Genomic DNA, 20,373 nt, shown 5'->3' with positions numbered 1-20,373 from the left:
GATGTGATAAATATTAAATTAATGTTACTCGGGAATCAAGTTGATGCTATGCCTTTAAAGAATCCCCAATATAAGTTTGATTTTTGTTTTTTCAATTGCTGTGTTCTTCACTGATCTGTTGAAAACTGATATTCTCATAAACGTATATATCACACATATACTGGATTTCATGTTTACTGCCAAACTGCTGTGGAGTGGCCATCCCGCTTAAAACTGATATCAAATGAATCTACAGTGGGTAATGAAACAATGCATTAATGCCCCATCAAATTGCCATGGTGTATTTATAGTGGAATAAAACACAAGCATGTAAAGAACATAGTGTAAGGCGCTGTTGATGTGCCGTTGACTGCAAGATGTGTCCTGGCTAGTCAATCAGCGATATATTTTGATGCAGCGGTTATTCATTTGAAACATTCAGTTTCTCTTCATTTACATTGACCATTGCATTATTATGTAATGCTGCATTTAAACCATTTAAACCGAGGGTTAGGGCTATCCATATAAGCCCAACCATAATGGGAATCGCGATCATTATCACCAAACTTTTCACATATCGATAGTCATTTTAATTATAATCGTCATCAATATGACCGTGTTTGCTGTCATGATTTATTATCATCACTTTCTTCATTTATTTATGCCAATATTTATTGAAGCAGTACTAAAGAATGATTGTAAAAAAAGAAAATTATGATTCATTTATTTCATGTGATTGATTTGAGTTATTATGTTTCATTCTGGGTTGTGTCTGGACTCTAGTCATGATATACATGTATACTTCTCAATGTCTTTGAGCATTTGAGGTCAAATGAATTGAAATTATCATTATTTTGACCATGTGCCTGTTAGGCAAGTACTTATGCTGAGTCAATGTAATCTTTGAGTTACACTGATTAGGGAATGCATATGTTAACAGGATCCCCCTACTTTAATATACAGGAAGTGCAGCTATCCAGGGGAGGAATTGCCCCCCCCCCCCCTTGCCAACAAGTAGTGCACTGTTGGTGCCCTGTTTTAAGAAGTACTCCCCTATTAAGTTTTTGAGTGAGATCTTTTCTTTATTTTTTTTCATGTCCAAAATTTAGAATGCAGGAAGAGAGATCTCTGAAATACATGAGAAATTCATAAGAAAAACTATTGTAAGGGAAATATTGACTTGATGAAATCATGTTCTGTATTCATTCACTCTTGATATTCCTTTATTTTCAGGGTCTAAAGATTAAAAAAAATTGGACCAGTATAATTGTGTTTCAAACTATGTAAGCAAAAGACTGTATATCTGTTCATTTTCTCCTGTATATCTGTAACAGTAATAATGTACATGTGGTATATATTATTGAAGATAATAGTTATTTATATACACTTTTCAAGACTTGCCATTACAGAGGGATACCTATCCTTGTGAAAATTCATTTCTTTGAAAATCCTTTGAAAATTTGACTGCCCAATATTCAGTCAAAGTCAACTAATGACTAAAGAAAATAAAGTAGAATAAAATTAGCAGTGATATTGACTGTAAAGTAATAGTGATCATTATTTTGAATTAGGTGATTTATTGTAGTCTTTATACTAATTCACACTATAATTATAACTATGACTATAAATACATTAATCATTGATCAGCTATATCAGCATATCTCATGAATATTAAGGGGTGGGAATGAAATATATTTACCTCAGCTCAGCAGAAAGGGAATCTCTAAGAGTTAACAACATTTGGAAGAGATAAACCTCAATATTGTGATATGTGATTGGTGTAGAGATTGTTATATTTGATTTTAGACACCTTGTCGAAAGTCAGAGCTGCATCTCTCCTGCAGAATTCCTGCAGGCACCTTTTCATTACAAATCATCACAGTCACCAAAACGGACAAACGACTGCAGGAAAGCTCCTATGAAAAGATGCATAATAGCATCCTAATGGTGATATATTCTGCTGTTGCAGAATATATCACTTTATTGCATATATTGCACTGATGGAATAAATCATTTTAAATGAGCTCATTCCTTCCATTCTCAATAAAGAAACAGTGATGTTTATTCAAATTTTAAGTATGGCTTAATTATGGGAGGAATAATAACACTTTGCATTATCAAATGTTGCATTGTATTTTGTTGGAGGAACTCCTGGGGAGCGTTTCATCAATATTTTCATTGGACAAGTTGTCAGATCTGACATCTTTCCATGATTTTGATTGGCTGAGAGGCACTGTTCATATGGTAACTGTCGGATAAAATGGGACTTGTCGGATAAAACGTCTGACAAGTCCTTTCATGAAACGCCCTACTGATGCAGTGGCGGTTTGATTCAGCAACAATTTGCTCCGCTATAAATTCCACCCACTATTCAAATACTAACTCTGGATTTGACACTATACCCTACATAAAACCCTATTGCAACTCTATGGCCTGTATTCTGAAGTCGGGGTTTAACTTAAACTTAGGTTTAAAGTTGTGGTTTAAGTATGGACAGCCAATTGTTACATAATCACTTACAGGACAGATATCATACTTCAGCTCATTCGGCTCTTAAATCATTCATAATTGTGTAGGATGTATAAATAGATGATTATCTTCACCATCGCTGAATCAGGAAAGAGCACAGTAAACATAAGGAACATACAACTTACTAAAAAAAAATGATACTTTTGGCTTCCCATACTTAAACCACAACTTTAAACCTGAGTTTAAGTTAAACCCAACTTCAGAATACGGGCCTATAACTCTACATCTCAGAAGAAATAAAGCCTGGAGCAATATTCACAGGAGCACATGCCTCAGGCACCACTTTTTTTTGGGGGGGGCACCAAAAATTAAAAAAAGGGGGAATGGAATACATCATATGGTATGTGAATCCTTTGAAAGATTAATCTCACAAAACAACCATAGAACAAATTTTGGATGATTGCAGGCCTTTATTTTGGAATCAAGTTCAAATTGGTTTTAAATCGTAGCCAGTCGTATGATTACTATGATATCCCAGATATTCAATTTGCTTTTATTCTAATAAGGATGGTAGCATAGTCACAGATTTGAATGTAAATATTTATACAAAGATTTAGAACTATAAACACTAAGATGTTCCTTGTTGCAATATTGGTATCAAATTTTAACTCTGTTTTATTCCAAAATCGGGTCACAGACTAATCTTCAGGTATGTGATGACCTGAACACCAGGGCCCCGTCTTACAAAGAGTTACGATCGATCCAATCAATTGTAACTCTATGGTAATCCATCAGTGTCATAATTTCTTCTACAGGAAATTTGTAAAATGTCCTCTGTAAACAAAGGAGAACACACCAAATTGTCAAGAAATCAATGAATTATGGATATATATTCACATCAAGAAATTTTTTTGAACAAACATGCATTTTAGATGTTGACGTTGCTGGCCGTCCATAGTTGCGATTGATCGGATCGATCGCAAGTCTTTGTAAGACGGGGCCCAGCCGTCAGACGCTGAAACGTGCCTGTTTTTAGCACCTACCCAGATACTGATTTTCTTGGCTGCTGCAGACCAGAGCAAATGTCGCCGGAGCAAATGTCGTGCCACCGCCACTGCTTAATTGCCAATGAATATTGATATAGTTATATTGTAAAACTTGATATTAATGATAACAATCAATTTATATGAATGATAGCATATTTCAGACAGATTTGACCTTTTCACTCCACCTTACATTGTGAGGATATTTGGCCCAGATGCATCAAAGCATGAGAATATTAAAAGCAGTATGGATAAATACTTCTATATGGTGCTTATTTGTTTATTTTTTTCTTTATTGAAAGCAGTGTGAAAGGTGTCATGCGAAATTTTTCCATTTAATTCATTTCAAATCAAAATAGTAGATACAGGAATCAAGATGACCGATGTGGCTATGAAATGCCAAATAATGCGTTTTCACAGATGTTCAAGCAAATAAGTAATGGTGATTTTAAATTGCATTAATCTAATCATTCAAAAATTGCATTTTTAGTATTGCATAACAAGATATATCTTATGAATTAAAATGGTCGTCTACATACATTTGAATATTTTATCTGAAGAAGTGCATTTCAAAATTAAGAGAATTCCATTTATGGCTTAGCTATTATGTGGTAATTTGTTAGCTAACGGAAAGGTTAGGCTTTGAATCTGTCACAGGATAGTGGCTTAAGATGGGTTTACCATGAGTTGAGATAAAAGAAGATAGTCGTGTGTTAAAACACGAGGATCTGGAAGTGGATAGCATAAGGTGAAGACAGGGAAGATTTCAGATTTCATGGAAAGATGATAAATGACTAAAGCAGGTTGGTCTACAATGATACTCCAGACAGAAAGAATTGGAAGGAGGATATTGAGAGTTAGTAATATTTCGTAAGAGGGAAACTTGAATAAAAACCATGGTGGTGTTGTAAAGTGTTAAATTCTGATTGGTTATTTTGTTTGATTTTTTTTTATTGTGCCACTGATAGGGGCGGCGGGATGTGGGCACTCTACCCCGTGGATCCGCCTCCCGCCCTGACATACATTCCATTATATGACAACTGCTCCTCCCACTTCCTTGATGGTGCAATAAAAAAAAGTAGAACAACAAATCGGAATTTAACACTTGATCGCTTTAAAGGCATTTATGTTTTTTTTTCATAAATCTTTATAATCTTAAAAAAAGCTACATCAATATAGAATGCCTGAAGCCAACAAAATTAGATAATTTATAACACATATTCTCTGCCTGATTTTCTCCTTCACCTCTTTCCTCTAGTTTTTAGATTTTGGGGGGTGGGGACAAAAAAGTGTTTTGCCTCCTCACTTTTCACATAGCAAGAAAAATGCCCCTTGGTCACTTTCCCCGAACCCCCACCTTATGTAAGCTATTAATACTGTGTCTACTATTTCTTATTTCTATTGCTGCTACAGCTGTGGATATATTCTTCTTTTTTACATTTTTTTTTCTTTCTCGGCGATTAATTTCCCCATGGGATAATTACAGAGAATATGCGGTTACACCCTCTTCCATTCATGCAGAATAGACGGTGCTTTCTTTTCCGAAAAAGAAAAAAAAATCAACAATAACAGACCATGATATTGATCGGCAGAACAGTTTACATTTTCTATAATTACCACCCCTGTGCATATCGAAATCTTTGTGTCCGTGTTATGCCATTTAATTTATTATGCAATTCGATAATTGCACCACGCGGTCGACGATTTCAAAATATATTAGTTATTTGTCTGGCCCAGCGGGAATGCGAGACCGTTATTGGTTTTAATAAATATAAATCTATAGGTATATTCTCTTTGAAATAGCCAATTAATTTCTATTGGGTTTCTATTACATTGTCCTGGCAATTAATTAGATCTATAGGGATCTGACTAAGAGTTGTATAACGCCTCCCGCCGCGTATTCTTCATTTAATTTCTACGAATCATATTCTTTTAAGATGATCATTGATATTTCATCTAACAAAGAAATGGCGATGTACATCTATCACTTTCTCAAAAGATACCCTTGGGTAAACGGTTATCTTACTGAGCGGCGAATGCTCGCGAGTTTGAGATTTCATCAGGGTTCATAATTTGTTGCAAAAAAAGTTGGTTAAAGATCGCAAGAAATTTCCTTTGTTGCGAACGGTTTTTTATGACGCAGAATTTTTTCAACATGTTTAAAAATGTTATGCAAATTATGTTTCTGCGAACTGTTTCTACCGCTTGCAAAACAGTCTTAAGCCTTAAGTTTGTAAACGGTTGAAAGACTGTCGCTGACGTTCCTTTTGATTGACCAATATGCCAGGGACCACATGACCATACGGTTCTTATACAGGGTGTCAGTTTCTATAAAAAAAAAGTAACCAAAGTTCAAAGGTAAGCTATACCAAGATCCCCGGAAAATAACGATTTATTCTTGTGATTCTTGTCTACATAACTGAGTAACTCATCAACTTTAATTTGACATCTTGCGTCATAACTTTCACGGGTTATGGTCTTTAGAAGGCGAAGTGTACAAAACCTACTTTTTCCAAGTTTTGGATTTTAATGTACGTGCATGCGCGAAACAAATTTTGTTGTAAGTTGTTGGTTTCACCAAAGTTTTTCTTCCAAATGTCGCTGACGTTCCTTTTGATTCGCCAATTTGCTAGCGACCACGTGACAATACGGTTCCTATACAGGGTGTTTCTAACACAAAATAGTAACCGAAATTAACACAGCTCCGAGTTTTGTATTATACTGGTTAAATATGAGTGGTTGAGGACTTGAGGGGCGCTATATATATTGTGGCTGCTGGTTCATTGCTGCTTTAACGTTCTCTTTTTGAAACCAGCTTGAAGTATAATTTAATTTCTTTAATCACTTCGCGGCCCGCTACTTAATCACTTGGCGGCCTGATATCATCTCTTTTCATTGAAATTAACATTCTTCCGTGGTTTCATCCCCCTTTAATATTATGTATTTCATATTTATGATTCAAATCTAATGCCATTGGGGCATATGAAAACATACCGAGGTTTTATACCTGACTGCAAAGAAAGCACGAATGCCTGTGAGCAAGCAACCAGGGGACCAACGGCTTAAGGTCTTCTCCGAGGGACCTGGTAATGAGGATAAATGTCTTACCAAAGGGCACCAGCGCACAACTTGGGAATATGGATTCGAAAGCAATTCAAACTAAAAAGTGCAAGCCCGCCTAGTATTTGGGGCAAATTGTTCAAGCCATATTATGGCAAAATTCTTTCTGCGTGTCCACTTCTAAAAAATCTTTCTATTTTGAATCAAAGTGACTTATAAATATTTTTCTACTATATGCTTCTGCTGTTTTGTCTGCTTTGTCGTGAACGTATACTGGGGGCATCGAGCAGACGTTTACATGATTATAATACAAATTAGTTCCGTTATCTTAGCTTCTTGGTGAATCCCAAATTGGCGCCCTTGTACACACTGTACGTGGCAACGGTACGCCCCCTTTTCGTAATTAATATAGCATATATCGATCACTGGATCTATGGTTCCTTTATTTTCCAGTAGCATGATCCGACCGTCGAAGAGATTTTGTATAAGGTGGTGTTCAACAAGGAAGGACAAAGACTCAGGATTGAGGCCAAGAAGTGGCAATTAAGCGCCTTAGCTTAGGCGAACAAAGAAGCCGGTCATCCGTACAAGGTGAAGTGCATCCCTTGATTCAATAGTGAAGTGCGGATCTATATATAGAACCCAGCAGAAAAACAAAACTTCTACCCAGAATATTGTTACGAAAGTTTGATCATAAGGCCTAACGTCAAAGAAAGGGGAGGGGTCTCCATCTATCTTGTTCATGATGCAATATATCCTGACCAATGTGGCTGTGTGTTGCATAAGATATTGTGTTATAATGATGCAGAATCTCATTAATTTATCGAGCGTGCGCATTTCATCAAACGCAAGCATGCTGTGTTTGGAAAGGATAAGACAAGACTACCTTGACAGCTGAAGCACTAAAACAAGTCAGGCAAACGTACTGCTCGTCTCAGTTGATAGAACAGTACAGTTCGTTTTTGCTCCTCTATAGATCAAGAACTTTTCCCAATTTTTATCTTGATCGATCAGGAATTCATTCAATTATAAACTCAAACCATTTCCAAAAGAGAAATTTGGCACAGCGCAAAGACTGCGTGAGCATGCAACCTCAGGACCTAGTAATGATCAGCAGTGGTTTACCAAAGGATCTGAAAGCATTCGGAAAGCACTCCCAAACTGGAATCACCATCTGCATAAATCTCAGAAGTCGACTCGTCAATGAGCGCTGCAGTGACAGATATCATTCTGAAACATCATCTCTGAATCCAAGGCACAGGGGAATAGGAAGCCAAGAGGAAAACTGATTAATTTGGTGTCGGTCACGGAATGCAGCTTCTTCAAATCATTCTTTGCTAGATTTGTTCGTGCATGTAAGGCAATATGGATGAGTTGATTGGATACTCCCACCATACAAACAATTACTCTCAGAATGTGTTCCTCCTTCGAACACCTCGTTCTGCATCACAAGAAGTGCCGATTGTCGGACCTATTCTCGCTGTATGTTACAACACTCTCGCCTTTATTGGGAACATATTGATCCTGAAAATTGTACCGAAAATTTCATCAAACGCCATGGCCGATTCCAGTAAGGTTTGTTTAATGGGACAGGCTGTCACAGACCTTGTATTCTCTTTCGTGGTCATCATTGGACCTCTAGCTGAAATAGTTGGTGACTCTACGGGATGGATGTACGGAAGAATGCCCTTTTGCAGAGTGGTTGGGTTCCTCGCCACTTCATTGTTGGGTGTTAGTATCTGGCACATTGCACTATTGAACACGGATAGATATCTATTCATTGCTCGACCAATGCTTTATCACCGATTAGCCACTCGAAATCGCATCATATTCGCATCCATCATCCTTTTTACATTCCACACCTCTGCTTTGATCACCTTTGTTTTCGTAAATGACGATTCCGTAGGCATCATCAGGAAACTCCCAGGTTTAATGTGCGTTATTGACTTTAAGGAACCCGCGTTTTTGCCGTATACTTTCTGCATAGTTGGAATGGCTTGGCTTGTTTTGGTGTTCCTTGTAATACAGTATGCCCACATCATCAAGATCTCCACAAAGCATCTAAAACGGATCAAACCTCTGGTGAATAATGTCGAAAACGTGAATGTAAGCCGAACCCCCAGGATAAGCGTTATTGCCTTTCCAGACGCAAATGCCACTCTAGAACACAGAGAAGTTCGAAGCGATGTGGGTAATACCGGCTCCGAATCAAACGTTGATTACACGACCAGTGACTCTCTAGAAACGTCAGTCACCACGAACAGACTCAGAAAACGGAGCCATATTCCCTCTAAACCTGCCAAGATATCTACCTTGCGGAAAAACCTAAAAATCTTGCGGACACCCCTTATCATCATATGTTGTTTTTTCTTCACATACCTTCCAATAACGTTCATAAATATTCACCTGGCTGCAACGGGTCAAAGTTTGAATAATTCTGTCGATTTTTTCTTTACCTGTCTTGTGACCGTCAATGGAGGAATTAATACCATCGTTTACTATTTCACTATTAAGCCTTTTAAAGAAATTCTAAAGAATATGCTGCGGCGATCTTAGTTATAAAGGTTAATAAATGTAATGGAAAAGAGGCTGATCGAGGGAAGACCATTTTTTGAACGTTTTAGCGATTTTTTATAAAGATGCCAAGTCCACCCTAAAACAAGTTGATTTTAATGTCAGCGGTAAAAAATATCACTTGTCATAAAAAAATTTGTGACATTTTCAAGTTTAATTGTAGCTTATTATGAGAGAGCCACAGGTGCGGTTCTAAGCGGGGAGCCTTTGGGGACTGAAGCCCCACCCCCTCCCCCCCAAAAAAGGATCGCTCAAGCCCCCCCCCCCCCTCCCCAAAAAATAGTATTCCATTCATGTCGTCAAGTGCTTTAAAATCAAAGTTTTTACTATTCAAATTCGAACATTTTCCCGCCTGGTGGCTAAACGCACCTTCGCAATGAATTTGTTCCAGAGGCAACAAAACAACTTCTGAATACATTAATGCTCTTAAAGTGCGAGTATATAGAAAGTCAATGATTTCCTGCAATACAGTGCGTATAAAAAAAGTTTACACTTTGAAAAAGCCCTGGGAATGAAAAAAATATAGCGATCGCCCTCCGCCCAATGATCATAGAACACAAATGTAGAATGATTTTACTCTATACTCTATGCTCCATTTGATTAGACTTTTGCGTTATTATACAGGGCAGTGATCATTGGGTCGTATTCTATTGCAGCCTATATTTATATGCATATATTTATATGCATGTTGAGTATCCCATTCAGCAATTTAATGATGTTGCAGATATATATAATGGAAGTCTATATTAAGTGCTCAAAATGATAGGTTTAATTTTTTAAAAAAATCTCCCTGGTCACCATATTCCCTCGTAATATGTCATGGACATGAAAGCCCCATCTCCTGAAATGTTCTATTTACGGTCAAATTCTCTCAATTGTTATAGCTCTTTAAAATGTGCCTAAAGAGAGTAACAACGCAAACCCATTTCATGATAACCATTTCTACCCCCCCCCCCCCTCCGTTAAATGCCCTCATTTACATCTAATACACCCATCAGGCCCTGATGCATGTTATGGAAGAAAAAATCTTAATTTTTTCAATATGTGCTTTTTGTTCACTCGGTCGCTATGCTCCCTCAAATAATATTAGAATTATTTTTATGGGGGGACTAACTGCTTGGTCAGTATAAGGCTACCCACAAAAAAAAACATTTTCATTGTATCGAATAAACCAACGTCGAAAATTTCTCAAGCCTCCAGAAGCCCCTACCCCCGGCCCTCCCCCCCCAAAAAAAAAAATAGTCTAGAACCGCCCATGGGGAGCCATGTCACACACTATTGATTTTGTATTTTAATGTCATATGTTCAATTCATAGATCTTTTGTGATAAAGATGTGTTTCATTGATTCACAATCAACTGAATAATGATGGCATTACAATACATTCTCCCTTTTAAGGAATCAAACTTACCTTTACCGTATCCGGGACGACAACGTTTCATAATTAGTGGGTAATTACATGTATCTCATAATAACGCCAAAGGTATGCGTAATGATAATATAATTCCTTTTTTTTCAATTAACCCTAGATGCAAACAAAGATTTATTTGAATGTCTTTAGTACAATTGATGTTGATCACCTGACACCTGTTATAGTGGTAAGCGCCTGCATCATGGAATGGAAGGTAACACGAAGAGGTGTTGCCGCAAGCGGGAATGCAAAAAAAAGATAATTGTGATTGCTTTCAAGTCAAAGTTTAGATCCTCCAAACCAATAATGACTTTGGCAATCAATAATTGCATCGATAATTATATAGAAATTCTTTTAAATGAAATTGGCCCATTGCCGATTTAGCAATTGAAACTTTCAATTGAATTAAAAAAATGTTTGTTTGAAACACCCATTGTCTCCTTTGTGTTAATGCAACCGGTGCACAAGATGAGATATTCAAAATTGTTATTCATGTTTAAAGTAAAAAATAAATCAACATAATATAACTTTATATAATCATATTCTGGCTGTTTACACAAAATCATCACTAAAGTGGATCTTTCCATAACTTATTATAAGTATTTTCAAACACATGCACAACGTCACTATCTGATTATGTCTCCATAGAGTGTACGATGAATGAAGTATATAAAAAAATAATACAAAATGTTATGCTCAGGGCCGTGCCGGAGGTTTAATCGGGCCCTTATAATATGTGCAAGGTGACCATACCACTCGACCAGGACACATGCATACCTGGTTTTATTCATGTCTGGATATCGATCATTAACATAATTATCCGTGATATCTATGGGACTGTATACACTTTCCTGATCAACGATAATCACACCACCACAATATACTCAAATCAAAATCTTATAAACCGTAAAACATAATCTGCAATTTGGCTTTTTTATGTTTCACTTGTTTATATTATATATCTCCCTCAAGTTATGCCTGTTCACGTGATAGCACAAAACATTATTAATAGCGCACAAAACATTATTAATAGCTAGCAAAAAGTTATGAAAACATTTTTAAATACGAGAAATGTATATATGGTTTTGATAAGGCATGTTAATATTCAACCATACCAGTATTAGATTGCTTTCTTTGATATGTTAATAACAATATTTCAAAGAAATCAGAAATTTAAATGAAATGGCTATTAAAGAAATTAATATATCAGACATTATTGTGTGAAAAAAAATCCAGGACCCTTTTTAGGTGGGATCCTCATTCAAGTGGATCTTTGCAGAATTCATTATTATAAGTACTAGTATTTTAAGCACGGGTACATCGTCGATATTATGTATATAAATTAGTTATCCATAAAAAGCAATGTATTATAAACAAATGTTATGCACAGTGGCTTGAATGCCGTACCATCAGAGATTGAAACTGGCCCTTATACTAATGTGTAGTAAGGTGACCAGACCACTCAACCACGGCACCGTGCCCGGCATTTTTTTTATGTCTGAAGTATCGATAATTAGCATATTACTATTTAGCATTGAGCGCTTTCCTGTATTTCGAAGTCCGATTGATGATTTACAATTTACTCTCCATATTACATTTTTCAACTTAATTATTTCATCTGTATTATAGGCCTACATTTATCATTGGATTTGCTGCAAGTCATGTGCAATTTAGTGTAAAATGATTTGCTTATGGAAAACCCAAACCGCGTCTCTTAAATATGACAAAAAGCCGTTAAAATGCTGAAGACGTCACCCTTTCAATAAACTTTTCTTTTTAATTTTTTATATCAACAAATGGAAAATTCCGTGACAAAATCACAACTATGATAACATTTCGTGTCTCAACAATATTCTTCCATAGAATGATATCGTAACTATGTGCTCGTCTCTCCTACATGTATTTACTAAAAAAAAATGGCCTACGATTCATTAAAAACACAGGAATATTCTGAAGGCTACTGCACGCCTTACGACTGGTCCACGATCCGATTTTGGAACAAATCGCATTTTGCTTATTTTATGAAAATACGAATGAAAATTATATTTTTATTTCAGGTGCAAATTGACTGTAAGAATGCTACTACAACAATTTTGGATGATAATGCCTTCATTTTTTTGTAAATGCCCTATATATATATATATATATATATATTCATTTTGCTATTATTCTAATAAGGATGTTAGCATAGTCATAGGTTATGACATTAATATTTGTACGGTGATTTATAGGCCTTTCATTCGTAAGATGTTCCATATGTGTCAATTTTCCCATATTCCAAATCGGATCGCAAGGACAATTCGTAAGGTGTGCGGTGGCCTTATTAGGCTCTCTGAGATTTTAGCTAAAAAAAATCCGTACTTACACTAATGCTCTTCTAGGCTCCGTGTATTATAAATGCCACAGCAGCAATTGTCTACAAATATATATTTCATCGTTTCCTTAACACTATACATGTACTTGGATACGACAAAGTGTTCACTACTTGTTTAATTTATCTATTGAATGTATATTGATTGTCTGTCAATCCGTCGTATATTGGCTCCGATGTTTTTTTTTTCTTTTGAAAATAAAAACTATTTAAATCAATTTAACATCAGTGTTTTATTTGTGTGGGCTTTTTTAGATGGTTATGAACAATGAATGTTGAGAATATTAAAGGGCAAGTCCGCCAAACAGAAAGTTGATTTGAATTAAAGAGAAAAGTCAAACAAGCAAACACTGAAAATTCCATCAAAATCGGATGTAACGTAATTAAAAAATGTATGCAATTTTTAAGTTTTGCTTTAATTTCACATAACAGTTATTATGCACATCCTGGTCGGTATGCAAACTTAGGGGACTGAGTAAGCTAGGGCTGTAGCAAGAGGGAGGGAGGTTTACAGTAGTTGCTTGATTTATTGAGAATCAAAGATAAAGCATCAAATTTTGTTGTTTAAGATTTTAAACACTTTTAAACAACTATAGTGTACGGTTCATATAGTGAACAGCGTTGTATTAAAAAGAATAAACATTTTAAACAGGTTTTATGTCAGCATAGAACACGGATAGGCTTACATAAAGATTACTGTTTAAAGGGGAATCCAGCCTTGGCCATAAAATGGTGTGTTGGGAAGGAGAAAAATAAATTAAACAGAATGGTGAAAGTTTGAAAGAAATCGGACAAGCAATAAGTTATTGCTGTTTTAAAATTGAGATCACTAATACTATGTAGATTTCAAATTGGCAACTTGGTAAGTAAATTATGACAAGGGGCAAGGACAACTTTCCCATAGGCCATGTACTTTATTATCATGGATTTGTGGTTTTCTGGTAAAGTACCCATTCCCCTGGGGCAGTAATCTAAATATAACCCAGATAGTATATTGTTTTATGTCCTCATGAAAGAAAAATATAATTTGAAATTAAACTTTTGGGAAAAATGACAATTTAGCCATAATATGTATTGGAGTACATGGAAGAGTAGTCCTTGCCTTACATCACTATGACATCCCATATGTGGCCAATTTGAAGTCTCCATGGGTATAGTGATTACCAATATTTACAACTTTTAAAAATTCTTAACTTTCTTGTTGTTTGTCCAATATTGTTCAAACTTTCAGCTATCAACTTGTCTGATTTTTCTTTTCCTTATAAAAACAAATTTTTATTTGGGTTGGATTCCCCTTTAAGTAATCATAAGCGAGCTAGGGATCAAAGCGACCGTGTTGATCTATAACGAGCTTGTGTTTTTTTTTTAACTGTGTGTTTTTTGAACTATCTAGATATTGCGCACTATGGATGGACTTTATGCGAAAATAATTTTCTTCCAATTTTTTTTTTAGGGGGATGAGACCTGGGACGTCCTGCTTCCGTTGTGTAAGCCTATTCCTGGGGCTTAATACGGCATGCATCGATTTTTTTTCTTTCATAATTCCATTCACCAAACGGTGCTTCGTAGGCCTGTGTATTCTGCAGGATTTTCGCGGGTGAAAATGCCTTTTCACTCCCACCCGCTATGTCTTTCTTTCTTCCCTTTTCTTAATCCCCTCTTAAACCTGAACCCGATCTTGAATCAGTTATCGATCCATCAAATTAAATTGTGTTAATTAACGTTAACCCTTTTCATTCAACGCTTCTCGAACAGATGACGGTTTATAACAACAGCAGGGATTATACCTCTCAAGGTAAATTCGCCTCATTTTCGGAACTCCACCCTTATTATTTAGAAACGTAAACGTTCATTGTCAAGGGAGACGGATTAGAGTAAGTGGTGCTTGATCACCAAGTCAATGGATAAGAGACACGCGTACTTTGACCTATTTGATTCATGATCTGGTTATACAACCCTCCCCCTCCCTTTTATAACAAACTCTATCATGTTCTCTTTATTCCGCGAACTATTTCGGGTTCAATTTAAAGTACTGTTGGTTTGTTTGTTTTTTGTCAAAGTAAGCGAAGTAATAAATTTCGACTGATTATGCAATAGTTGTTCGATATGTCACGAGCAGGAGCGGGACAATAATCCCTTTCTAATCAAAATCTTATAGTTTTATAGTCCTGTTATCTCTCCTTCAATCTTCCAGTGCACCCCCTTCCCCATCTCGTTCAGGACCACAACCACTCATTCTCTCAATGTGAACTGTGTTTATTATGGGTTTCTGGGACCCGTTTCATTCAAACTTGTTATTATAAACAAATGCAGTTTCTGTAACAGGTTTATGATCAGCAAATCAAGTTGAAGGATTTCAGTCGCTTTAAACTGTTATTGCTAATTTGTCATTTTATTTCGAACGGTGTACGTTCGATCTAATGTGAGAAGCCCGCCCCGCGCATGCGCCTTGCCACTTTCGCTACGTTTTGCGTTTGCCACTACACTTTTGAAGATCTGTGGACCTACAAAAGTTCAGAAAATTTCTCCTTTTTCGACCAAAACATCATGAAGGATTCGGAGAAAGTGGAGCCTGCGGGCTCCTGCACAAAGAGGAAAACTGGCGAGCCTGCGGGCCCAAGCCAAAAGAAGAAATTGTCTGTCGATCCTGCGGGGTCAGGCATTGTTTCTCGGGACCACGCCGTGAGCGGGTCCTCCGCCGGAGCTTCGGGTGCGCCCGGGACTACAGCCGCCGCTACAGCTACCGCTGCCGCCAAGGGAGGGAGCTCAAGCTCGCCCGGTACGGCAAGTACCGGTTCCGCGGAGCCAGGTATGAAGAAAACTAAGAATATAAGTTTGGTAAGCAGGATGGGAAAACTTGAGGAGGAGTTGAAACGCTCCCGGGAGGAGCGGATAGAGATCAAGTCTATGTTAGAGACTTTGTGCTCACAGTCACAAACAAAACCTCAGACTCAGAGTGATAAACAAAAATCTAGATGTAGGCCTGGTGGTGCAGGCAGTGCACGTACTCACAGGTTTGAGCGGGATCATACGCGTGATTATGACCCTGAAGAATATGATTATGGGGATGTTTATGAACATGCAGACTATGGAGAACATGATTATGATTATGATAGATCTACTCAAATGGACGTAGATATAGAGATGGGGTACCCAGACTCTCCTACTTACGCATCCTCTGAAACTATGCAGCCGGTTGACACTGCTCCAGATCAGCAGGTTGAAGTTGCCAAGAAACGAAGACTGACTAAACATGTAACTGATGCTAATACCCTGCAAACTGATGAAGGTCAGGAAGAAATTGGGTTCGCTTCTAGGTTCGCTGTCTCTGCTGAGGTAGGCGACGTTCTTGGATCTGAGCACGCACGAAGTGTTGATTTTCTTCTTACACACCCACTCGAGGAAAAATATTTGGCAGGGACATGCGAGAAGTATATGAGACCTGCTAACTCCACTCACCTGCTAGTTCCTCGAGTTAACCCGTTGGTTTGGGATAATCTGCGTCCTCATGCCCGTACACTTGATATGAAAATTCAGAGGTGCCAGAGGCCTTTAGTTAAAGGGATTACTGCTCTTATGAACTCCTTAAAGGACGTGCCTGAGCTGAATGAAACCCAACAAGATGCCGTGGCATTGTTAGGGAATGCACATTTCGAACTAAACCAGCTCCGTAAAAATTTTATCAAACCGGAATTGCACCCTAGATACACTTACTTGTGCAAACCCTCTGTAAAAACCACGCAGTGGTTGTTCGGAGATGAACTTTCCAGGACCATAAAGGAAATGGATGAAGAACAAAAGGCAGTGGGAGTGATGCGGAAGCATCGATATCGAACCAATCCCAGTCAAGGGCCGGTTGCAGCTGGAGGATTTGCCAGGCCTTTTGCAAAGCCGTATGCTAAACCCAGCCAGAGATACCAGGATGCTGGATGGGTGTCATCTTCAAGTTCAAGCTTGGGACACCAGCCTTTTTTAGGCGGAAGGCAGGGGCAGTTTGCCGCCCCGTTCCAGCAAGCACCAACCAGGGGTCACCGCCCCATGAAACCCAAGCGGGGCAAGCCAGCCTCAACCTACCCAAATCCAGAGAGACGGTAGAAGACATGCCAGAAGGGCAAGCAAGACAACACATATCACAAGTAAGTGAATGTTCAGTTTTTGAGCAGATTGGTGGACGTTTGAGGAGTCATATTGAAGCTTGGAAAGCAATCACTTCTGACAGTAATATTCTTAAAACAGTCTCTGGTTATGAATTAGAGTTCAATGAAAATGGACCACCAGTCCAAGATCATATTCCTTATCCATATAAATTAGATGAAAGGGAAAAACAGGCCGTAACTCTTGAAATTGATCGTCTTCAGAGCAAAGGTGTGATTGAAAAATCTGTGAATGAGCAAGGAGAATTCATCTCCAATATATTTACAAGGCCTAAGAAAGATGGTAGCCATCGGATGATTTTAGATTTGTCACGATTGAATGATCATTTAGAATATCATCATTTTAAGATGGATACTCTAGAGACTGCACTCCAATTACTGAGATCAGATTGCTTCTTAGCTTCAATAGACCTCAAGGATGCATATTACTCTGTGCCTATTGCTGTGCATCATAGGAAATATCTTAAGTTCTATTGGAACAAAGATTTATGGCAATTTAAATCACTCCCAAATGGGCTCAGTTCGGGGCCAAGGATATTTACAAAACTCCTAAAACCTCCTTTGTCAGTTATGAGGTGCAAAGGGCACAGTGTAGTAGCCTATATTGATGATACGTTGATAGTTGCCAATTCAAGCCAAGCAGCACAAGAAGCTGTAAGAGACACAGCCCAAATATTATCTGACCTAGGCTTTGTCATCCACCCCCAAAAGTCAATCCTGAAGCCTGTACAAGAAATAACATTTTTAGGTTGTATACTGAACTCTCAAAGCATGTGTGTCAGGCTGACAGAGAGAAGGACTCAAGAAATTAGCCTTTTGTGTTCCCAACTACTATCATCCGGCACAGTAACAATACGTTTTGTGTCAACAGTAATTGGAAAGCTTGTTGCAGCTTTTCCGGGTGTTCAATTTGGTCAGCTACATTACCGAGAGCTTGAGAGAGAGAAACAAAAAGCACTTAAGCTCAATAAAGGTCACTATGACCGCGATATGACCCTGTCAAGGGCTGCTAAGGATGACTTGAGGTGGTGGATCTCAAACATTCAATGCTCAAAATCACGAATCTCTAAGCAAGCCCCGGCTATGCATATCACAAGTGATGCCTCTGGTTTAGGTTGGGGTGCATCTAATGGTTCGGTCCATGTGGGAGGACGTTGGAATGCTCAAGAAGAGATCAGAGCACAGAATAATGAGATTAACTATTTAGAATTAAAGGCAGCCTTCCTAGCTATGCAATCATTTTGTTCCAATAAAAAGAACATACATGTGTCTTTGGAGTCAGATAATGTCACGGCAGTTGCCTACATAAACAATTATGGTGGAATGAAATCCCCATCATGTAACGAACTTGCTAAGGTTTTTTGGAGCTGGTGTATTGAGAGAGATATCTCAGTTTCAGCTAAACACTTGCCGGGTGTGATGAATACTATAGCAGACAAAAAGTCACGTAATTTCAATGACCAACTGGAGTGGACATTAGATAAAGATGTTTTTTCGAAATTGTGTGATATCCATGGTAGGCCAGAGATTGATCTATTTGCAACACGCCTTAATGCTCAAGTTGAGACGTATGTTTCATGGCTCCCAGACCCAGGTGCAGTGGGCACAGATGCTTTCTCTATCACTTGGCAACAAGGGAAGTTGCTCTATGCCTTCCCACCTTTTTGTTTAATTGGAAAGTGTTTGCAAAAAATAGAAATTGATGAATGTGAAGTCATGATGATAGTGCCAAGATGGCCCACTCAGCCATGGTTTGGGAAATTGCTGACAATGCTCATCAGTAAGCCCATCATTCTTCCAAAGGGAAAATACTTGATTACTCTCCCAAATACCAGGGACAGTCACCCACTGATTAACCGTTTAAACCTTATGTCTTGCAGATTGTCAGGAAAGACCTCCAAGACAAGGGCCTTTCGAGATCGACTGCAGACATTATCCTTGCTGCCTGGAGGCCCTCAACAACTAAGCAGTATGCTACCTACATTAACCAGTGGTTGGACTTTTGTCGCACACGAAAAATTGATTCAGTGCAAACATCTGTGATAGCTGTGCTAGAATTCTTGAGTTCATTATATGAGAGAGTAGGATACAGTGCGGTTAATACAGCTAGATCAGCACTGGCAGCTACAGTGACTTTGTCAGATGGTATCAGTCTTAGTACACATCCACTTGTTACCCGCTTCATGAAGGGTGTGTTTAATTTGAAGCCTCCCAGACCTAGGTATGAAAGAACTTGGGATGTGACAATTGTATTATCTTATTTGCGAGGATTATGGCCCCTGACGTCCTTATCCCTTCAGGACTTGACAATGAAAACTTGCATGCTCTTAGCATTAGTGTCTGCTCAACGACAGCAGACCCTTCACCTTCTTAGTATCACCAGTATGGATGTTACAGACTCAGCAGTCACCTTTTCAGTAGATGAACTGTTAAAAACAAGCAAACCAGGAAAAACTGGGCAGAAGTTAGTGCTTAAGAAGTATGGACATGACTCGCGTGTTTGCATCTATACGCATTTGTTAGAATATGTTGGCCGTACTAGGCCTCTTAGAGGACAGGAAACCTACCTGTTTATCAGCACCCGGAAACCACATTGCCGTGTGTCTAGGGATACTATTGCCAGATGGCTTAAGTTAGTAATGTCTAAAGCAGGTATAGACATTGGGGTGTTTAAACCCCACTCCACGCGATCTGCTGCTGCCTCTAAAGTTGGCAGGACTTTACCAGTAGAAAACATTATGCATCATGTGGGATGGAGGTCAGAAGCAACATTCCAGGAATTCTATAACAAGCCAATAGTAGAGGAAGTTGACTCTTTTGTGTCTGCGCTCTTAGGGGATACTGCAGATTCGACCAATGAAGTAACGGATTTGTAAATAGCTCATGTGAGTTTTACGTCAAACATTTGTCTTTTCAGTTATGGTTTCGAGGCCAGAGTTTACTTTAAAGTCTCACATTAGATCGAACGTACACCGTTCGAAATAAAATGAAGAGATTAAACGAAAACTTACCTGTTTGAAGTTTGATCTCCATTTTATGAAGTAGGTGTAGTGAAGAGCTAATGTGCCCTCCACTCCCTCCCATGTTTGGTTAACTGAAGGTCTAAGAGGGGTTATAGCTTCACACACCTACATACTATATACCTCCACGTAGTGGATGGGAAATTTTACCCAGAATTGGAAAACTAATCCAGTGGGCACTACGTGGGGTTTTTAAACTCTGTCCTCACGTTGAATTGTGGCAAGGCGCATGCGCGGGGCGGGCTTCTCACATTAGCTCTTCACTACACCTACTTCATAAAATGGAGATCAAA

General features: G+C 38.1%; 1 long non-coding RNA gene across 1 annotated transcript; it reads left to right on the top strand.

Annotated features, from left to right (window-relative positions):
• Positions 1–16,953: 16,953 nt before the first annotated feature.
• LOC121422768 lies at positions 16,954–19,064 on the top strand. The gene is made up of 2 exons (XR_005971186.1): positions 16,954–17,042; positions 18,941–19,064. It is a non-coding gene; the product is annotated as an uncharacterized LOC121422768 (long non-coding RNA).
• Positions 19,065–20,373: the final 1,309 nt, after the last annotated feature.

Source organism: Lytechinus variegatus, chromosome 10, assembly GCF_018143015.1.
Source record: "Lytechinus variegatus isolate NC3 chromosome 10, Lvar_3.0, whole genome shotgun sequence".
Lineage (NCBI taxonomy): Eukaryota > Metazoa > Echinodermata > Echinoidea > Temnopleuroida > Toxopneustidae > Lytechinus > Lytechinus variegatus.
Note: the sequence above shows the minus strand (reverse complement) of the source record. Positions and strands in the feature narration are given on the sequence as shown.